The 22213-nt window shown below is 41.5% G+C and overlaps 1 protein-coding gene across 1 annotated transcript in view; it reads right to left on the reverse strand.

Annotated features, from left to right (window-relative positions):
• ANK3 (ankyrin 3) overlaps positions 1-22213 on the reverse strand; it is a 305329-nt gene that overhangs the window by 248350 nt on the left and 34766 nt on the right. The window lies entirely within an intron of this gene.

Genomic DNA, 22213 nt, shown 5'->3' on the forward strand with positions numbered 1-22213 from the left:
ATTTTCAACATAAGCCAGCAAGGGAGGTGAGGAGAAGCTACCCTCCCTTGTATAGTCTCTGTCGTCTCCCAGTCTCAGTGATTAGTTGGGGAGGGGAGGGGGGAGCTCAGGCCCACCCTCTACTCCGGGCTCCAGCCCATGGATCCTGATAGTAGCAGCTCTTGGTAGCTGACTTTTTGGAAACAGGACGAGTACGATTCCCTGGGCCACTTCCCCACAGCAGCCACCACTTCCTCAATATCTACATCACCCTTATCTCAGGGCCTCCTTCCTTGTGCCTGATAGAGTTTGTACTGCTCCGTTTCTCCAGCAGCATGGCTTCCTTCTATAGCTTCTGACACATGCACCCTCACCTGACTAACTGGGAGGCTTTTAACAAGTTTCAGCAAGCCCCTGATTGGCTTCGGGTGTCCCAAACAACCAAGCTGTCTTCCCTGCTTTCTGGAAGGATCTTAATTGTCCCCAGGTGTCTTAATTGACCTGGAGCAACTACCATTTGCTTACCCTGGTAACAGTGATTTGTTTAGCCTAGGGCTAATATATCTGTCTCCCACTACTTTCCTATAGCCATCTGGCCTTGCCCCATCACAGAAGACACTGGAATCTGGACCCCAAGGGTTCATCTTGACTCTAAAAACAAAGATAGTAAGTTCTGGGGAAATATAAGGGAAGCAAAAAGACATTTTGGTTATCCATTTCACTGAGGAAGAGTGAAGAGAGTGATTTATGAAAAATCTGGATCCTGATTTGACTGAAAATCAGCAAACTCTGCAAAAGGACTATGAAGGTGAGAAAACTGCTTTTAGCCAAAGGATTGTAGCTCGCAAAAGTTATGTTTAGTGTCTTAAAAGCATGTTATACATTTGTTTTATTTGTAACCACTATATTTACTGAATATCACTTAAATCACTATCTTTGTTAATAAACTTCTCTTTGTTTATTCAAAATGTAAATTCTTAGTTGAATTAAACAAGCTGGTATGTTCGCTGTCTCTTTAAAGATAACCAGCTTGGTAATTTCTGAGAGTGCCCAGAGATAGGGGCTGGATACACCAGGGGAATGCTCCTCCAGGGTGCTCAGGAATTAGGGTGCACTAAGTGTTATCTGCAAGGGAAAGAATGAGCTCGCAGAGGCCTGAGAAATTTGTCAGAGGTGGCTAACAGACTGGGGTGACAGAGAGCAGTCACTCAGTTTAGCACCAACAAATCCCCCTCCAACCGAGGTGGGGGGCAGGAACAAGGTGACCAGAAGGTCTGGGAACCCCAAGAAAGTGTCATAATGGGCTCCACTGGAACATAGAAGACGACTCATAAGAACATAAGAACATAAGAAAGGCCGTACCGGGTCAGACCAAAGGTCCATCTAGCCCAGTATCTGTCTACCGACAGTGGCCAATGCCAGGTGCCCCAGAGGGAGTGAATCTAACAGGCAATGATCAAGTGATCTCTCTCCTGCCATCCATCTCCATCCTCTGACGAACAGAGGCTAGGGACACCATTCTTACCCATTCTGGCTAATAGCCATTTATGGACTTAGCCACCATGAATTTATCCAGTCCCCTTTTAAACATTGTTATAGTCCTAGCCTTCACAACCTCCTCAGGTAAGGAGTTCCACAAGTTGACTGTGCGCTGCGTGAAGAAGAATTTCCTTTTATTTGTTTTAAACCTGCTGCCTATTAATTTCATTTGGTGACCCCTAGTTCTTGTATTATGGGAATAAGTAAATAACTTTTCCTTATCCACTTTCTCAACATCACTCATGATTTTATATACCTCTATCATGTCCCCCCTTAGTCTTCTATTTTCCAAGCTGAAGAGACCTTGCCTCTTTAATCTTTCCTCATATGGGACCCTTTCTAAACCCCTAATCATTTTAGTTGCCCTTTTCTGAACCTTTTCTAGTGCTAGAATATCTTTTTTGAGGTGAGGAGACCACATCTGTACACAGTATTCGAGATGTGGGCGTACCATGGATTTATATAAGGGCAATAATATATTCTCAGTCTTATTCTCTATCCCCTTTTTAATGATTCCTAACATCCTGTTTGCTTTTTTGACCGCCTCTGCACACTGCGTGGACATCTTCAGAGAACTATCCACGCAGACGCCAAGATCTTTTTACTGACTCGTTGTAGCTAAATTAGCCCCCATCATGTTGTATGTATAGTTGGGGTTATTTTTTCCAATGTGCATTACTTTACATTTATCCACATTAAATTTCATTTGCCATTTTGTTGCCCAATCACTTAGTTTTGTGAGATCTTTTTGAAGTTCTTCACAGTCTGCTTTGGTCTTAACTATCTTGAGAAGTTTAGTATCATCTGCAAACTTGGCCACCTCACTGTTTACCCCTTTCTCCAGATCATTTATGAATAAATTGAATAGGATTGGTCCGAGGACTGACCCTTGGGGAACACCACTAGTTACCCCTCTCCATTCTGAGAATTTACCATTAATTCCTACCCTTTGTTCCTTGTCCTTTAACCAGTTCTCAATCCATGAAAGGACCTTCCCCTTTATCCCATGACAACTTAATTTATGTAAGAGCCTTTGGTGAGGGACCTTGTCAAAGGCTTTCTGGAAATCCAAGTACACTATGTCCACCGGATCCCCCTTGTCCACATGTTTGTTGACCCCTTCAAAGAATTCTAATAGATTAGTAAGACATGATTTCCCTTTACAGAAACCATGTTGACTATTGCTCAAGAGTTTGTTTTTCTATGTGTCTGACAATTTTATTCTTTACTATTGTTTCAACTAATTTGCCCGGTACCGACGTTAGACTTACCGGTCTGTAATTGCCGGGATCACCCCTAGAGCCCTTTTTAAATATTGGCGTTACATTAGCTAACTTCCAGTCATTGGGTACCGAAGCCGATTTAAAGGACAGGTTACAAACCTTAGTTAATAGTTCCGCAACTTCACATTTGAGTTCTTTCAGAACTCTTGGGTGAATGCCGTCTGGTCCCGGTGACTTGTTAATGTTGAGTTTATCAATTAATTCCAAAACCTCCTCTAGTGACACTTCAATCTGTGACTGTTCCTCAGATTTGTGACCTACAAAAGCCAGCTCAGGTTTGGGAATCTCCCTAACATCCTCAGCCGTGAAGACTGAAGCAAAGAATCCATTTAGTTTCTCCGCAATGACTTTATCGTCTTTAAGCGCTCCTTTTGTATTTTGATCATCAAGGGGCCCCACTGGTTGTTTAGCAGGCTTCCTGCTTCTGATGTACTTAAAAAATATTTTGTTATTACCTTTGGAGTTTTTGGCTAGCCGTTCTTCAAACTCCTCTTTGGCTTTTCTTATTACACTCTTGCACTTAAGTTGGCAGTGTTTGTGCTCCTTTCTATTTGCCTCACTAGGATTTGACTTCCACTTTTTAAAGGAAGTCTTTTTATCTCTCACTGCTTCTTTTACATGGTTGTTAAGCCACGGTGGCTCTTTTTTAGTTCTTTTACTGTTTTTCTTAATTTGGGGTATACATTGAAGTTGGGCCTCTATTATGGTGTCTTTAAAAAGGGCCCATGCAACTTGCAGGGATTTCACTTTAGTCATTGTACCTTTTAACTTTTGTCTAACTAACCCCCTCATTTTTGTATAGTTCCCCCTTTTGAAATTAAATGCCACAGTGTTGGGCTGTTGAGGTGTTCTTCCCACCACAGGGATGTTGAATGCTATTGTATTATGGTCACTAGTTCCAAGCGGTCCTGCTATAGTTACCTCTTGGACCAGCTCCTGCGCTCCACTCAGGATTAAATCTAGAGTTGCCTCTCCCCTTGTGGGTTCCCGTACCAGCTGCTCCATGAAGCAGTCATTTAAAGTATTGAGAAATTTTATCTCTGCATTTCGTCCTGAAGTGAAATGTTCCCAGTCAATATGGGGATAATTGAAATCCCCCACTATTATTGTGTTCTTAATTTTGATAGCCTCTCTAATTTCCCGTAGCATTTCATCATCACTATTACTGTCCTGGTCAGGAGGTCGATAATAGATCCCTAATGTTATATTTTTACTAGAGCATGAAATTTCTATCCATAGAGACTCTATGGAACATGTGGATTCGCTTACGATTTTTACTTCATTTGAATCTACACTTTCTTTCACATATAGTGCCACTCCTCCCCCTGCACGACCTGTTCTGTCCTTCCGATATATTTTGTACCCCGGAATGATTGTGTCCCATTGGTTGCTCTCAGTCCACCAGGTTTCTGTGATGCCTATTATATCTATATCCTCCTTTATCACAAGGCACTCTAGTTCACCCATCTTATTATTTAGACTTCTGGCATTTGTGTATAAGCACTTTAAAAACTTGTCCCTGTTTATTAGCCTGCCTTTTTCTGATGTGCCAGATTCTTTATGTGACTGTTTATCATCTGATCCGGCCCTTACATTATACTTTTCAGTCCTCTGCTCCTGACTATAACCTGGAGATTCTCTATCATCAGACTCTCCCCTAAGAGAAGTCTGTGTCCGATCCACACGCTCCTCTGCAGCAGTCGGCTTTCCCCCATCTCCTAGTTTAAAAACTGCTCTACAACCTTTTTAATGTTTAGTGCCAGCAGTCTGGTTCCACTTTGGTTTACGTGGAGCCCACCTCTCCTGACTCAGGTGATGTGGTAAGTTGCCAACAGCAATACAGCAAGATAATTGGTTTCCAAGATACTTGTGTGTTAGATTTCATCAAAACACTTTGATAGAAGGACACATCCACTATTAAACAATACAGTTGCAACATTTGGCTTTTCAGTTTGATCTACACACAATTACCTTGCAGTCAACCTCTCCTTCTGTAATAAGGAGCATCTTTATGAACAACCTGAGTAAAAACGAGTACATAGGCTTCATTAAGTGCAAAGCATCAGGAAGACTGATTAGGTGTATCATCATTTTCACTTAGTCCAGTGTGGGATGCCCATCATATTCGGAAGCAATTACACTCTCCCAGGCTGGATTTGGAATAAGCTTCTGCACCTTGTCACAAGTCCCAACTTGATTTGGCACAAGAGGAGTGCATCACACTAAGGTTATGATCAGTGAAACTCAAAGGTTCCAAAATTTTGTATTCAAACGAGAACAGCAAAGAAATTTTTTTTTTAAATCAGAAAGTGTTTTTATGACTTTCTTCCTCGGCAGCACTTCAACAGCTAAACTTATATTCATGACAGCAGAACCAGTAGTTAAGATTGCAAAATTACATTCAGCATAACCTCCTGTTTCCAGTCATAACTATCTGAAAAATGTCACGTTCCAGCTGAAGCTTTCTAGGCTTTATGCAACTAACTTTTGGGGGGCAACTTGAGTGATCATGATATATTTATATTTTAAGTAATTATATTATAGTTCCTTACTAATGTCTTTATGGAAGATGTGGGACATTATTTGATAAAATAACAACAGAACTTCTGAATTAGCTATGATTAACCCATTAAGTGTCCTGCCCTGAATGACTAGTAAATTCAATGAAGCAGTCATATGACCTTATGTTGTACACTGTATGCCATGATGCTGAACCATGCATGAACTATAATTAACCCTTTAATCACCCCTAGAAATACAGATTACATCCATCAAAGTATTAATTATACAACCCTAAGGATCTATGCTATATGTCCTGCGACTACAGCACATTGTTAGGGAGAAAAAGGGCTGTGTTAAATGGCAATGGCTGTGGGCATGCTAGGATGGCACTCAAGCAATTAATTAGACATTTCGAAAACTGAAAATAATGATGCATAATTAATTGTTATAATTCTATAGTTAAGACACAATAATAAAAAACATCAATATAAATAGAATAGTAGGGCAATAGGACCATTACAATTAAGGATTGGACTAGCTTACTATTTAACAGCTGAGTTTTCTAAGTGCTCTAAAATCTACATACTCAGTTTTTTTGAAAACTATTGTGTCTAATAGAGATTTAGTGTGTAGTTAGTGGTCCCAGTTTGAGGTCATTTGAGCAATGGGTCTTGAGATAACACCCCTTAAAATCTATGGCATTAATATTTTATCATTTCTATATTTTTTTTTTGCACACACCTGGGCTCAAACTATGGCTCTGATTCTCCCCAAATAGACACCAACTGGTCAGCACTGATCTCCGCTATAGAGTCTGGTCCCCACTGCCTCTTTGTGGCAAAATTTTAAAAGTTATTCAGAGAAAAAAATGGATCTATAATGTGGGTCAGGCCAAGTTGCCAAGCCAGAAAAGGTCATTTGAACATGTGCAGTAGGAGTTGGGTACTGGTGCAAGCCAGAATGTTTGCACACAGCCTGATGTCAGAGTAACTGGGTGCTTGAGGTGACATGTTGAGACCACTGAATCCAAGCAACACTTCTGGAAAGTGAATTTGAGTCCTGTCCTTTGTAGCATATTAGTTGTTCTCAGCCTTCTGGAGATTTTGTCCTGAGAGCAAAGTATCTGGTTTAAGAATTGATATTTCAAAATGCTCAAAAACTCACAAGCAGACTCAGATTTTACTTTAGATATAATGTAAAGAAAAATAACATTAATTGAATAGAGGAAAGATTAAAAACTAGCTAGCAGCAGCATAAAGTTAAAGTACACATGCCACATGGTCCTAACCAGTATCCTGAACAATGAAACTGATTGTGATATAAGGAAAAGAAAAGGAAGTAGCTGCAATTGTCATCAGTTTCATCATGACCAAAGGGAGCATCCGGAAGTGCACCTCTAAAAGACAGCCCTACTCTAAGAACTGGCATAAGATTGATGTTGACTAATGTGGTGCCAATATTCTGTCACTCGGAACAGTAACTTAAATTTATCATAAAAAAACACAAAAATGAATTTCAACTATCTATAATAGTTCAGTCTACACAAACTGAAGGTTCAGACCTATCAATTTCACCCCTAAAAGTGTTGTAGATTCTGTGAAAAACACATCCAAAAGAGATGTCAGACACTAGAAAAAGTTTAGTCATGTATCCCTTTTAAATGTCATAGCAATCCTCAAAAGAGATTCCTCTCTCACCCCACAAACTACTATAACAAGTAAGCAGTGTCTAAATTACAATAAACATTCATCTGTATTTCCTGGTTTTCAGAGGTTTAAGTATATGTGCATTCAATGTTCTTGAAGGCTATGAAACGCTGCCAGTCAACCTTAATTCGGTCTTAACGTTTTTGGGTACTGAATACAAGAAACAACAATGATCAACATTGTGCCAAAACATTACATGGGACAATAGCATCTGAACTGTATTAACTTAAATGTTATTGAATATTAGCAGAGATGCATAATGCAAAGGCTCTGAAGAACACTTAATCAGTAGTCTCTAAACCCTACTTAGCATTCAGATTTTAGTGTCAAGAACTGCAAGATGAGCAGAATAATATTTACCAGTAAAGGCTAAATGTTCCTCAGTACTTGGATCATGCAGAGGTGCCCTGAACCAGTGGAAAATGGATAAAGAATGCTCTACACATTAAGGATCATAATTTCTGACCCGCTGCTGGGGGCAGAGGACAGCTGTACAAATTACACTCCAACTGGTGTTTGAATTTGTCAGCACCAGGGGCGGCTCCAGGCCCCAGCACGCCAAGCGTGTGCTTGGGCGGCATGCCACAGGGGGCGCTCTGCCGGTCGCCGGGAGGGCGGCAGGCGGCTCCGGTGGACCTCCCGCAGACGTGCCTGCGGGAGGTCCACCGGAGCCGCGGGACCGGCGACCAGCAGAGCGCCCCCCGCAGCGTGCTGCCGTGCTTGGGGTGGCGAAATGGCTAGAGCCACCCCTGGTCAGCACTGATACATAAAAGGGGTGAGTGTGTGTTAAGCTTTTAAATTGTCTGGCTCCACTGCATCATGCTTTGCATCTGGCAGTCACTTTACACTTGCATCAAGTAGCAAAATGCTAGCAAGTCAGAATGATAATGTTTTTGCCCTCACTTCACACAGGTGTGAAAGGCTATACAGAGCGCAAGGCAGTAGACAAAAAGGCCCCATAACTTTCTGTACCTGCTTTAATGGCTCTTAAATTAAAGCAGAAGACAAACTAAATAAAAAACAGATGCACAAGTGCACCTTGGGATGAATGCATTAGGGCCAGAGACTCATCACTACACTACTCAGTCACAATTTATCTGTTTTTCACCTGCTCATGTGGTGTACAGCTATGTCAAATTGGCAATCCATATATATATATATATATATATTATATATATATATGTGTGTGTATATAGATATATATATAGTCAAGAGATACTATTGCTGTAAAATCATTTATAAAGCCCATGTATGCTGGGCAGACATTAGATGAAATATAGCAGCTCACATAAAATAAAAATAGAAACTAGCTATAAACCTGCAAGTTGTTCCAGTGCAAATAAATGGATTGCCAATTTGACATAGCTGTACGCCACATGAGGAGGTGAAAAAAAGATAAAATGTGACTGAGTAGTGCTGTGATGAGTCTATGTCCATAATATAGATATATGGGGTTATTTTTTCTTGAAGGTTGAAATAGATATCACCTATTTCAACCTTCAAGAAAAAATAACCCTTTATTATGTCTTCATCTAGCTAGTATCAGTATAACAGTAGTATTATGTGAAGAACTGGTAGCAACCTCTACATTTAGGGTGCTTAACATCTGCTTCATTCTTAAAGATTTTTGCAACCTATTTTCAGAAACAGTGATACCTCTATTATTTGCAACTGGCATTTGAAATTCCTCGGGGGGAGGGGAAACCCCGGGGCTATTGAAGTGTCTTCTCTTTCTCTCATAAAATATTGTTTAGGTTTTGCTGATACATCAACTGTTCAGAATCACCATTTTTCATCTTTTGCTTGGCCAGCCCAAGAAAATGTTGGCACCTTGCCAAAATAATAGTCAAACGCAAACATTCTAATGATCTGGGCCCTGTGCTGCTACCAAAGTGTTAGCAGCAGCACACGCTGCACTGAGCATGCCTGGGAACTGCAAAAGCAGCTTTACCAGGGGAGAGTCAGGCTGGGCTCCCTCCAGCCACCCCTTAGCCCAGTATGTGGCTCCCATCACCCATCCTTGCTAAGTGGAACGACAAGCAGAAGGAGTTCCCCCATCAGGAGCAGAGCAAGGCAGGGCAGGGCAGCAGGAAGTGAGCTGGACCAGGCTCTGCTGACCCAACAACTGGCCCCAATCCTGTCCCCCACCTTCCTGGGATAGCATCTTTCTCTTGCTGCCAGCTAATGTATTTGGTCCTGTAGCTCAAGCACTATAAGTGTGTGCTGTGGTGTTGAATGTTCAGGTTGAAAGCAGATGATGATGCATAACTGCCAAATTGTTAAAGCTGCAGAAGAAAATAATTTGCTTTTTACTCTTTACCTTTAAAAAAAAACCAAGGAAATTACATTAAAAACATTAAAAGAAAGTTATTCAGGCTGCAAATTCGAGCACTTGAGAGGATGGCTGTCCAATCTTGATTCAGCCCCCTTGTGTGTATACGTTACAATACAGTCTTTTAACTACTGTCATAAATATAAAGGGAAGGGTAACAACCTTCCTGTATACAGTACTATAAAATCCCTCCTGGCCAGAGGCACCAAATCCGCTTACCTGTAAAGGGTTAAGAAGCTCAAGTACCTGGCTGGCACCTGACCCAAAGGACCAATAAGGGGACAAGATACTTTCAAATCTGGGGGGTGGGGTGGGTTTTGTTCTGTCTGTTCCATGTGGCTTTGGCCGGAGCAAGAGCAAAGAAGCAAATAATCCAACTCCTATGGAGTTAGTAAGTATTTAGCAAGGAAATGCGTTAGATTTACTTTTATTTTGGCTTGTGAATTTTCTCTGTGCTGAGAGGGAGGGTGTTCCTGGTTTTCTTTTTGTAACTTTAAAGTTTTGCCCAGAGGGAAACCCTCTGTGTTTTGAATCTGATTGCCCGTGAGTTTATCTTCCATTCTAATTTTACAGAGGTACTCCTTTCACCTTTTTTCTTTAATTAAAATTCTTCTTTTAAGAACTTGATTGATTTTTCATTGTTTTAAGATCCAAGGGTTTGGATCTGTGTTTGCTTGTACCAATTGGTGAGGATATATTCTCAAGCCTCCCCAGGAAAAGGGATGTAGGGATATTTGGGGAAGATAGGGCTCCAAGTGGCCCTCCCTAAATGTTTGTTTAAATCACTTGGTGGTGGCAGCGTTACCTAATCCAAGGTACAAGGCAGGATTTGTGCCTTGGGGAGTTTTTAACTTAAGCTGGTAGAAATAAGCTTAAGGGGTCTTTCATGCGGGTCCCCACATCTGTACCCTAGAGTTCAGAGTGGGGAGGGAACCCTGACAACTACATATTCACATACTATTTTTTCCCAAAGGACTCCTGCCTCATTCAGTGCCCCAGATCTATTGTCAACATGTGTCTTCTCTCCTCTTAATGGAGACATTCTCTTTTTAGATTTGTATATTCAGTGCTCCTCTTCTAGTCAAAGGGAATCATGCATACATTTGAGGGCCAAATTTGACACAAAGTACCATATCTGCTTTGCTATAGAACCTCACCATCTCATAGTGATGACTGGGTGATCCACTGCAAATTCCTTGATTGCCTAAATGTACAATTAAGTGTACAAACTCAATTAAAATAAAAGGAAAATCATGCATCAAAAATGTATTTTGTTTTGTACGTTATATTCAGATTTCTGTTTTACAGTGGAAACTATTTTTCCTCAACCTAAATGTGGTTATTTGTCACAAAGGTCAAGAACTTATGTATTATGTTTCTTTAGTAGGATAATCCTGTATCATGGATACACAGTTTTGCCATGTGACATGCTGTAATTGGGCTAGAATGACCTCTGCTCTGCAGCCTGAGACGAGAATTCCTTTTGAACTTCAATAGCATGGCACATGGGGTAGAATTTGTCCCTAAAAAACTACAGAATTTTACAACATACAAGTAACATTTAACCTTGTGGCAAAAATCTCCTAGAATTTAATAGGGATGAAACCAATAGGGTTTTCAGAAACCCAGCTTTAACTTAGTCTAAACAAAATTAATAGAGAATATCACACCCACAGAACTTTTATACTAGCTTTCAGAATTTAATAGACAACTATATCCCTTCTGTAAAATTCAATAGCTTGATGTCACTGGGCCAGCCGATTTAGTAAATTAACAAACATTCAAAATAAAGTTTTCAGGTCCATCCAAAAGTCCACACACAACCAAGTTTCTCTTCCTCCTCCCAGGCCATCCTGCCTTGGGCCTTTCCTACTTTGGCAGGCCGCTCTGGGTATGTCCGCAATAAAAGACCCACAGCATGGCTGCACCTGGCCCAGGTCAGCTTACTTGGGCTGGTGGAGCTATGAAATTGTAGTGTAGACACTTGGGCTGGTGCCTGGGCTCTGTGACCACCAGAAGGCAGGGAGGGTGTCTCTGAGTCCAGGCTCCAGCCCGAGCCCAAAGAATTGCTATGGGCTATTTTTAGCCCCATAGCCTGAGTCGGCTCACCTGGGCTCAGACTCAGTGTGGCGGGTTTTTTATGGCAGTGTAGACACAACCTCCAGGACCCTACCTGGCCAGACTTTCAGTCCTAACTCCCAGGACGCCACTAAAACCTGCTCACTTCTAGACGTCTCTACAATTTGAGCATTCCCCCTTTCATTGAAGCCTCCTGCTGCTCTTTATAGTGCAATCACACCAATCTCTCTCTGGTGTGGCTCATTCGGAAATCAGGGTTTGCTAGCCCTAGCTCTCCAGCTTGTAAGGGGGAAGCCACCCTGTTTTAAAAATCTTTTAGAAAAAACAGCTTCTGTGTTAAACTGTAGAGGATTTTTTCATAAGGACAAACTCATCTATACATAGCAAATAAACTCAAACCTCATTTGAACTCTAAACAGACTGGTTCAACATGGAAATACATGTCCTTAATGATCTGTACTGTATTTCTCAAAATGATGGCGGGTGGTGATACAATTATAGAAAAAACATCTTTTAAACATCCACTCTGTGACATCTAAATCAAATTATCAGATCTAAACAAAGAAGGTGAATCACTGCTGATTTCATGGAATTTTAATATTATTCCCACTACTAGCATTTTCTTTTCTAAACATATACATTGAATGAAATTATCAGCAATTCAGGGTTTTTGTTAGCAGCTGCTTCTAACATTTTGATCATTTAATGCTGAAAAAATTCTCTTGAAAAGCGTACAAAATAATAAGCAAATAATATGTGTTGCTGTTTGGCCTTCTGTGACAATGTTGCCATGGCGGATCTGCTGCTTCTGGTGTTTTTGTGATTCTGCTTAATTTAGCCCATCATGCAAATCCATGCTTTATGATAGTATCAGCTGTGATTGTATCAGAAAAATCACTGAACTGTGAAAGAATGTTTGAAGCACACAAAAAGAGATTGGTCCACTAGGACAACACATGTAAGCAGGATTGTATCCCTTCCAGTCTTCAACCATTAGCAAATTTGAGGCTTAAATTATCATTTATTAGCAGAATGATGGAAAGAATGCAATTGTGATCTAAGGAAACATTGTCTGAAAGCATGGATATACCTCTCATACAGTGTATATTCGAACTCATCAATATTTATGATTAAATATGTTGCTTTATATAAAAGGTTTTCTTATGTTTTTGGATTCAATTACTTTGTTTCATCAGTAAAAACATTTTTTAGGATGAGGCACAAAACCAAGATCCAAGCCAATTGTGGTCTTTAGAGACCCCAGGGCAATTTTTACAAATACAGAGGTGTAAATTCTGGAGTCCTGGCCAAATTCCAATTCTCCCTAACCAAATTCCTTCTGCAATGTCAGTTGGACATGGTATTCTTCCTCACTTCCTGGCATCAGTAGTTATGCAGATTTGTTGTGTTCTCTTAAACAGCTGCTATTTTTCATCCCAAAGTTAGATGAAATGATATTTTACACATGTAGATAAGATATTGGAGCTACACAATATATTGTGTATCAGTTCATTACGTTTCTAAAGCATTCTTATGAGCCTTCAAAACAAAAGGTATTATGTAAATGCAAGTTATTAATGATAAAATTTAATGAAATATCAAATAATTATAAAATTACAATGCAAGGTGCATACCAGCAATAAACCAGTGCACAGTGATGCTCTAAGTACATAACCTTGACTCTAACCCACAATCTCTTGCTCTCAGATGTAGCCTTTAATCACACAAATAATATATACTAAGTCCTTTAACACTAAATGAAGACATAATCACTGACACAAGAATCTTACAGTTAAATGTGGGAGGAATTTTCCACCAAAACATTTTTAATTAGAAAGTATCATTTTGTTGAAACTGAAACTGTTTGCAGGTGAGGTTAGGCTTAGAAGAAAAAGTTTGGGTTTTCTAATCAAAAAACAATTTTTTTTCATGAATTTATCCTAGGTTTACAAATTGAATTGAAATATTTTGAAATTATCTAAACAAACTGTTTCATCTGACCTAATCCGGAACACTTCTGGATTATCAGTTAAAAACATTTTCAAGATCCTGTTTCAGGATGGGAAACATTTCAAAAACTCTCATCACAGAGGAAAACTGTTTCTCACCCAGCTTTATACACAGTCCAGTTGCAGAGATGTAAATTTCTGTTATATTGAAGAGTGAACTAATTTTCAGACCATCATGATTTATAGCAAAATTCTTCCCTGGCCAGCACAGCCATATGATCTCCACTGAGTGAATTCTACTGGCTGGGTACAATTCCACCAGGAAAACTGAGACACCATGAAGCACAGCTACAGTACTTTGACGCTGCACATAGAAGACACTGTGCTCTTCATATGAATTGGGTCTGTGTGGCTGAACGCAGAACCTCAATGTTCAGGCCAACACAGCCTCCAGTCCCACTTCCTAATGCTTCCCTTACCCCGCAGTCTGTGAGGAGGTATGTAGGTTACTCCATTTTATGGTGCACCAAATCCTATTATTGCAGTAGGATCAAGCCCTCAATTTGAAGCTGCTCGTGAAATTTACCAATCTAATTTGAAGGAATTAATATTTCACTGTTAAATGGATTAATTGATTAATTCATCTTTGGCACAATGTCAAAGGACTTGCTTTGGGAGCACGTGTCTGCCTGACACTTTGCAAGCTGTTTCCTACAAAAAACGTATGCGAAATAAAACCTGTCCAAGTTATGTTTAAAGTACGATAAATATTCTGTTACTTTAGAACATTTTACAGACTGTCATCCTAGTAATTAAAAAATCTAATTTTATTTTAAAGTACAATGTATAGCAACAGTTCTATTGGAGGGTATGGGTACAGTTATAGTCACCCCCTAATTGAGGGTATTTAGCTACAGTTTGTTCTCAAAGTGTACAACCTGGGGTCCCAGATGCTTAATCAAATATTGACAGTGTCTAAGACTGCTTTTTTTTACATTTATCTCTTTGAAGGAGATTGTGCCCTTTTCTCTTGCATGTGGACCCTGCCACCATGATCTGTGGCTTTAATATTGCCTCTAGATTGGATTCTGCCAATGTACAGACACTCCCTGGGTTATGCAACACCCGACTTAGGCAAATTCGCACAAATGGAAAAAATTCCATAAGCCAGAAATAGGATTTTCGAATTGCAGGAATTTTTGCGTAATGTATGAGTATACATTTCCAACTTACACTAAATTTGAGTTATGCAAGGCTTTCTGGAATGGAACCATTACGTAAGTCAGGGGGCGTTTGTACTCTTCAGGTGGCTACTTCTTGCAACAGGTTATTTGCTGAGTATCCTGCTGTTAACACATCAGTTCTCCATATTCTGCTCTGGTGGCCTATTGTCTGGGATTTAAAGTGTGAGTTTTGATCAATAAAGCTCTAAATAGTCCAGAATCACACTACCTGAGAGCCTGCCTCTCTTCCCCTGCCATCCTGCCACAGAAGCAATCAGCAGGGTGGCTTGAGCTGGATTCCCCATGACACAGAATAGAGCAGGGGTCGGCAACCATTCAGAAGTCTATAATATATAACTAAACTATTGTTGAATGTAAAGTAAATAAGGTTTTTTAAATGTTTAAGAAACTTCATTTAAAATTAAATTAAAATGCAGAGCTCCCCCGGACCAGTGGCCAGGACCCGGGCAGTGTGAGTACCACTGAAAATCAGCTCATGTGCCGCCTTTGGCATGTGTGCCATAGGTTGCCTACCCCTGGAATAGAGGGAGCTGCTGGCAGCTCCCTGCCTTCCCCCACCTTTTTCAGAAAGACCCTGGATTTGTTGAACTTCAAGATGTTGCAAAATCCTTCTCTTTTAGCAAGTGTTCAGGGAGAGTTGTGAGGGATGCCAGCGGGGTTTCCTTTGGGAATCTGGAGGGAAGATTGATTTTGGCCCTGATCCTGAAAACACACACAGGTTCAATTTTAAAAAATGTGTAGTCTCACTGTCACTTAACTTTAAGTGGGTACATATAGGCCTTAGTTTGCATTATGTTGTGTTACCTGGTGCTTTTTATGTGGAGGAGGAAAAGTGCTGCTGGTTTTGGTTGTTCATTACTGTTTAAAGTGTATTCAACTGATGGCAAGGTCTCCTGGTCCCCTGGACAGGATGTGTTCATTTGCATGTGCTCTATAAGTCTACATAAAGATCTTTAAAAATTCTTTCACATATCCATATATACTACCCAAGTAAACATTCCACAGCACTATAATATGACAACATGAAAACAGTGAGGGCCATGTAACTTTGGGCTGAAGAGATTTCCAGATAAGAACGTGGGGCACACTGGAGCACAAAGTGCTGAGGGCAGAACAGAGAGACTCAGTGCCTTGTCCACACAATGTTACATTCTAGCCTAGATGAACTCACTGAAGGAACTGCTTTTCAGTCTACAGTATTGGACAGGGAGTTGTTTTAGCTGAGGATTCTAGAAGTAGAAATGCTAGTAGAAGTGGTTCTGCTGTTGTTTCTGACATCTTTATTCACAGGACACAGGACTTGTGCAGATTTTGTGCATAAGAGCAGGTGTGTGTGTGTGTGTGTGTGTGTGTGTGTGTGTGTGTGTGTGTGTGTGTGTGTGTGTGTGTGTGTGTGTGTGTGTGTGTGTGTGTGTGTGTGTGTGTGTGTGTGTGTGTGTGTGTGTGTGTGTGTGTGTGTGTGTGTGTGTGTGTGTGTGTGTGTGTGTGTGTGTGTGTGTGTGTGTGTGTGTAAAAAGAGACTCCTCCTTCCAAATTGAGGGATAGCTCAGTGGTTTGAGCACTGGCCTGCTAAACCCAGGGTTGTGAGTTCAATCCTTAAGGGGACCACTTAGGGATCTGGGGCAAAATCAGTACTTGGTCCTGCTAGTGAAGACATGGGGGCTGGACTCGATGACCTTTCAGGGTCCCTTCCAGCTCTATGAGATAGGTCTCTCTCTCTCTCTCTCTCTATATATATATATATACTAAAGTAGCGTTACCATTTGTGACATAGCAGTAAGGAATAGCTTCTAAATGACCCACAATTGGCACTGGGAACCTCCTGACCTGAGGGAGGCTGCTCAAGCCCAGCAGAAGTGTCAACAGGGTCAAGTGACTTTAAAACGGCTGCTTTGGAGCAAGTCCTTTCAGAAAATGTGCCTACTGGAATCTATTGTTGTACGTCCTAATTTACACTGTGCAGGTGCAGTGGATCAATAACATCTGTTGCATTCAGCAGGGAGAATGGCTTGAGAGCCCTGACTATGAAAGGAAACCACTTGTGGCTCCACGACTGGATTTCTAGAGGCAACATCTTTATGGAGCAGAAGGTGGTTTCTACCAAATTCTGTGATCCTATATGAGGAAGCCCCTGTACAGAGAGATGGCGGGAGATAGTTCTTTTATCCAAGTCTCACACAGGAGAGCCTATCTGAGAGATGATTGTATCTGGGAATTCTCCCAGAAAAGAGCAGAGCTAGAGATCATCAGCTGAACCCTGCCCTAAGGGCAGACAATGGCACAAGAGCAGTAACATGAGGTGCAGTCACACTTTAAGAGGCCTAGATACACACTGTCTGTAGGCTTCTCAGTTTAACAGTAGCTACTAGAGTCAGTGGAGAATGAGCCCTGTCATGTGACAGGCATATTAACCCTTTTGTAACACTGACCCATTTGTAACACTGGAGGCAGGAAATAAAGAGAGCTCTCTTACCTGCTCTCCTGGATGTCACACGGTTGTGCTCTCAATTATTTTCTATTACTTGAAGACGGGAGCATGAATATACCATTTATATACATGGTCAAGTGGTGTAGTATAAAGGTTTTATCAGCATGAGTTTGGAATATAAAATGTGTATACATACTTGTATTTTCTCCTCCTCCATCTTCCCATATTAGTTTGCTTCTCTATCTTTTTGTTCTTTTTCCCACCCTCCACCTTCTCATCTCTCTTCTCCCACTCCTCCGCCTTCCTCCCTGCTTTCATACCACAACTCCCTACTCATTTGTATTCTCCTCGCTCCCTTTCCTTCATCAATGTCATTCTCCTCCTCTCCAATCTCCTTAATCTCCCCACCCCATTCCTCTCAGTCATGCACTCTGTCAAACCTCAGCAACTTCTTTCATCAATCCCCACTTTATCTTCCACAGTTCTCTTCCCTTGTCAAAGCCTCATTGTGGTCTTATCCGTTTCCTTCCTCAGGACCTCCTGCAATATTTGTTCTTTCCAACTATTCTACAGCTCTTAGGCCTGGTCTACACTACGAGTTTATGTCGAATTTAGCAGCATTAAATCGAATTAACCCTGCACCCGTCCACACAACGAAGCCATTTTTGTTGACATAAAGGGCTCTTAAAATTGATTTCTGTACTCCTCCCCGACGAGGGGAATAGCGCTGAAATCGACCTTGCCATTTTGGTTAGTGTGGCCGCAATTCGATGCTATTGGCCTCTGAGAGCTATCCCACAGTGCACCATTGTGACCGCTCTGGACAACAATCTGAATTCGGATGCACTGGCCAGGTAGACAGGAAAAGCCCCGCGAACTTTTGAATTTCATTTCCTGTTTTCCCAGCGTGGAGCGCCTATCAGCACAGGTGACCATGCAGACCTCATCAGCACAGGTGACCATGCAGTCCCAGAATCAAAAAAGAGCTCCAACACGGACCGTATGGGAGTACTGAAGCTGATCTCTGTATGGGGAGATGAATCTGTTCTACCAGAACTCAGTTCCAAAAGACAAAATGCCAAAACATTTGAAAAAAATCTCCAAGGCCATGATGGACAGAGGCCACAACTGAGACTCAACACAGTGCTGCGTGAAACTTAAGGAGCTGAGACAAGCGTATCAGAAAGCCAAAGAATCAAATGGATGCTCACGGAGGGAGGGGCGACTGACGACTGTAGCTATCCCACAGTTCCCGCACTCTCCGAAAGCCATTTGAATTCTGGGTTGAGCTCCCAATTCCTGAAGGGTCAAAAACATTGTCACGGATGGTTCAGGGTATATGTCGTCAGCCTCCCCCATGAAAGCAAAGGGGAAAAAATCGTTTCTCGCCTTTTTTCACTGTCACCCTATGTCTACTGGATGATGCTGGCAGATGCGGTGCTGCAGCGCTACACAGCAGCATCCCCTTGCCTTGCCTTGCAGATGGCAGACGGTGCAGTATGACTGGTATCTGTCATCGTTGTCCCGTGGGTGCTCCTGGCCGGCCTTGGTGAGATCAGTCGGGGGCGCCTGGACAAAAATGGGAATTACTCCAGGTCATTCTCTTCTTTAAGTTTTGTTTAATGGAGATTCAGTCCTGCCTGGAATATCATGCCAGCTGGAGGCTTCTGCCTCAGGCTGCTCTCTCAATCGGCAGCACCATGTGGTCGCACCTACCCCAGCCTACCCCTTGCTACCAGGGCTCACAATCAGATACTTAGACCTCTACATTTTGCTGCAAATAAAAAAATTAAGTTGCCATTTAGAACTATCCCCCAACATACATATCCTGGGACATTTTGTATTTTACCAGTGTGAACCAAAGGACCACACACACATGGAGATTCAGTCCTGCCTGTGCTTCTATCCTAGTGCTTTTCACAGATTCCCATTTTCAGCTATAGGCTGAGCAAGTGCAGAATGGTGGTTTACTCTACTTCGCTGTAAGCCAACCGCTCTCCCCTCCTCCCCTTTGATCTCTGCTTGCAGAGGCAATAAAGTCAGTGTTGTTTCAAATTCATGCATTCTTTATTATTTCATCACACAAATGGGGGGATAACTGCCACGGTAGCCAGGGAGGGGTGGGGGAGGAGGGAAGCAATGGGTGGGGTTGTTGTAGGGGCACCCTCTAGAATGGCATGCAGCTCATCATTTCTGTGGGATGTCTGGGGCTCTGACCTGGAGCGGCCGTTTGCCTCGCTGGTTCTTTAGTAGTCTTGCCTGATATTCTGACTCTTCATTAGACAAAACTTAAAGAAGAGAATGACCTGGGGAGTCATTCCCATTTTTGCCCAGGCGCCCCCGACCGACCTCACCGAGGCTGGCTAGGAGCACCCATGACAGCAGCAGACGGTACAATATGACTGGTAACCATCTTTGCCAACTTGCAAAGCAGCAGATGATACAGTATGGCTGGTAACCATCTTTGCTAACTTGCAAAGGCAAGGAGATGCTGCTCTGTAGCGCTGTAGTACTGCGTCTGTCAGCAGCATCCCGTCGTAGACATACGTGATAGTGAAAAAAGGCTGAACGGGCTCCATGGCTTCCGTGCTATGGCATCTGCCCAGGCAATCCAGGGAAAAGGGCGTGAAATGATTGTCTGCCGTTGCTTTCACGGAGGGAGGATTGACTGATGACATTTACCCATAACCATCCGCGACAAATTTTTGGCCCCATCAGGCATTGGGATCTCAACCCAGAATTCCAGTGGGTGGGGGAACTATGGGATAGCTCTGGGATAGCTACCCACAGTGCAACGTTCCAGAAGTCGACACTAGCCTCGGTACACGGACGGACACCGCTGAATTAATGTGCTTAGTGTGTGGTCGCATGCACTCGACTTTATACAATCGGTTGCCAAAAATCGAAATCTGTAACTTCGGAGTAATCCCATAGTGTAGACATACCCTTAATGGAGAACCCTAGTAGGTTACTAGAGCTTTGGCAATAAGAAAGTGTTAGGTCTGTCCCAGTGTGTGTGCCTGAATTCACTTCCCACTACACGGCACATCTTGCATTTTTTTCCCCTTCAGTCACTCACCTCCTATTTTAGTTTCTCATGCACCCCTTTGGTGCCCATACACCTTCCATACTGTCAGTCCCACACTTCCTGCTCTACGGATAAAGCTGCTTGGCTTTCTACTCTGTCTATAGTATGTGCAAAGCAACACAGTAAAAGAGAAGACCAAAACTGACTATATAGGACTAGGAGGCACCACAATGAACTCTGGCTTTGGCGCAACAGACCCTAGTGAAATTCAGGATTATGTCCTGAGCAATGTTAAAAATGATATACAAGTACACAAGAGGGCACATGCCAATTACTAAGCCCAGCCATGTGGACTGTGTAGTACAATAAGACAATTCAGTCATTCTTTAAGACTTCATAGAGTGTCCAACATCTTATTACAGAGACTGTCTTGTTGATGACCGCTTCTCCCCTATGTACACTGCACACACACTGGTGACCATCTCTGTGCTAATTACATTAAATATTATTTTTCCATGTAAGGAATTACTGTATTTCCCACTTCTTTTCATTTGAATCGGCAGAAGGAAGGAAAGGAGATAGCTGACTTTAAGTGACCACTAAATGCTCCCTGGCCCAAGGGTGATCCACACAACACTGAGAATCACTGATTTGGGACCTGATCCCATTCCAAAATTTGGACTCTAAGTTTGTTTGAATTTCTGAAACTGCTCATTCAGTGAAAGCTCACAGCTCAGATGCAAAAAGGACGTGGCAGTGCAAAATTATAAAAAATGACATTCACTTCTACATTGTAGATGATGTACTCCAGGGCATTTAAGTCTGGAAATGAGTTCATATTCCAAATGACAAACTATGTTATGACTAGTGGAATACTTATAATTAAGCTATTTACAGGGCAATTACAGAAATTAGAAATGTTAATATTGTTTAAAAAAATAAAGAGAAGTCAAAATATATTTTTTTAAAGCAAATCCTCTCAAATGGCAGCAATTTATACTGAAAGCTCCCAACACCTGTGCATTCACAGGCAGCATCCAACACATTGTAAGTTTAACATTTTGATATAGCTTTCAAGTTTTAAGTTATGTGTTCCTACCCCCTGCCACAGTATGCAATGTGCGGGTGAGGTATTAAATATGAAAGCCTAGCAGCCAGGATATGAAATAGGCTTATAGGAAGAAACAAGTGCCCTTTCATGAGAATATTGCATGGTTTTTTAAACTATTATTGTTGTTGTGCTATGCCTCAAAATGTGTTAAATTACATATAAAATTGTAATATAAAATGTAGGACACTGGCATTTCTTTAGCAGTGCACACTTGATATTTCCTCTCCCCAATAAGCAAGCTCCATGCTCCAGTGACTTTTCATGAATGATGTAACAGGAGGCATCACACTGAAGTGATCATTGCAAGCCACATCACTGGCACAGCTGTTTGGAGAAGCTGGTGCTGTGCTCCAGTATACACCAGTCCTGCATGTTCAACAGCACTAACATTCACACGCAAATTAAAAGTTCTAACACACACTAAACAACAACAAAAAATGAACCCTCTTTTTTTTTAAATTCAGTGCAGTTAAGTACACTTGATGTCTCTACATAGAAATGGGAGATTCTTTAGTGATGCTTGAGCAATTACATGCACAGGCCTACAGAAGGGCCTACAGTTCTTTTTTGGAGTTATGGACTTACACACATACCCAACCCCTAGAACTAGAGATGGGCCTGAATTAAATACAAATATATCCATCTTTTCAGGGGGTTTCAAACTCATGAATCCTTAAATAAAAAATAATACTGTTATACTATTAGACTGAACCCATTCCCAGATTTAACCCTCCTCAACTTTGATTTATTAGAAATCCAGATTCAAATTTTGCACTTCAGTCCTCTTACTAAAACTGAAATTTTCTATCCCAAAAATATGGCATAACACAAAAGAAGTGGAGGAGAAAAGAAGGTAAAGGGCAACAGGAAGAGCAGAATACGAGATAAAGGAGAAACAAAGGATTGAAGGAAGAAAGCTTATTAAAACTATTTCATACCTACGAATGCACAATATTCAGTCATGTAAACAATGGCTGTATGACATGTTAAAATTTACACCTTTGAGTAAACATGGAGGCAAAGGATGGGTGAG

This window comes from Mauremys mutica, chromosome 7 (genome assembly GCF_020497125.1).
Source record: "Mauremys mutica isolate MM-2020 ecotype Southern chromosome 7, ASM2049712v1, whole genome shotgun sequence".
Classification (NCBI taxonomy): Eukaryota; Metazoa; Chordata; order Testudines; family Geoemydidae; genus Mauremys; species Mauremys mutica.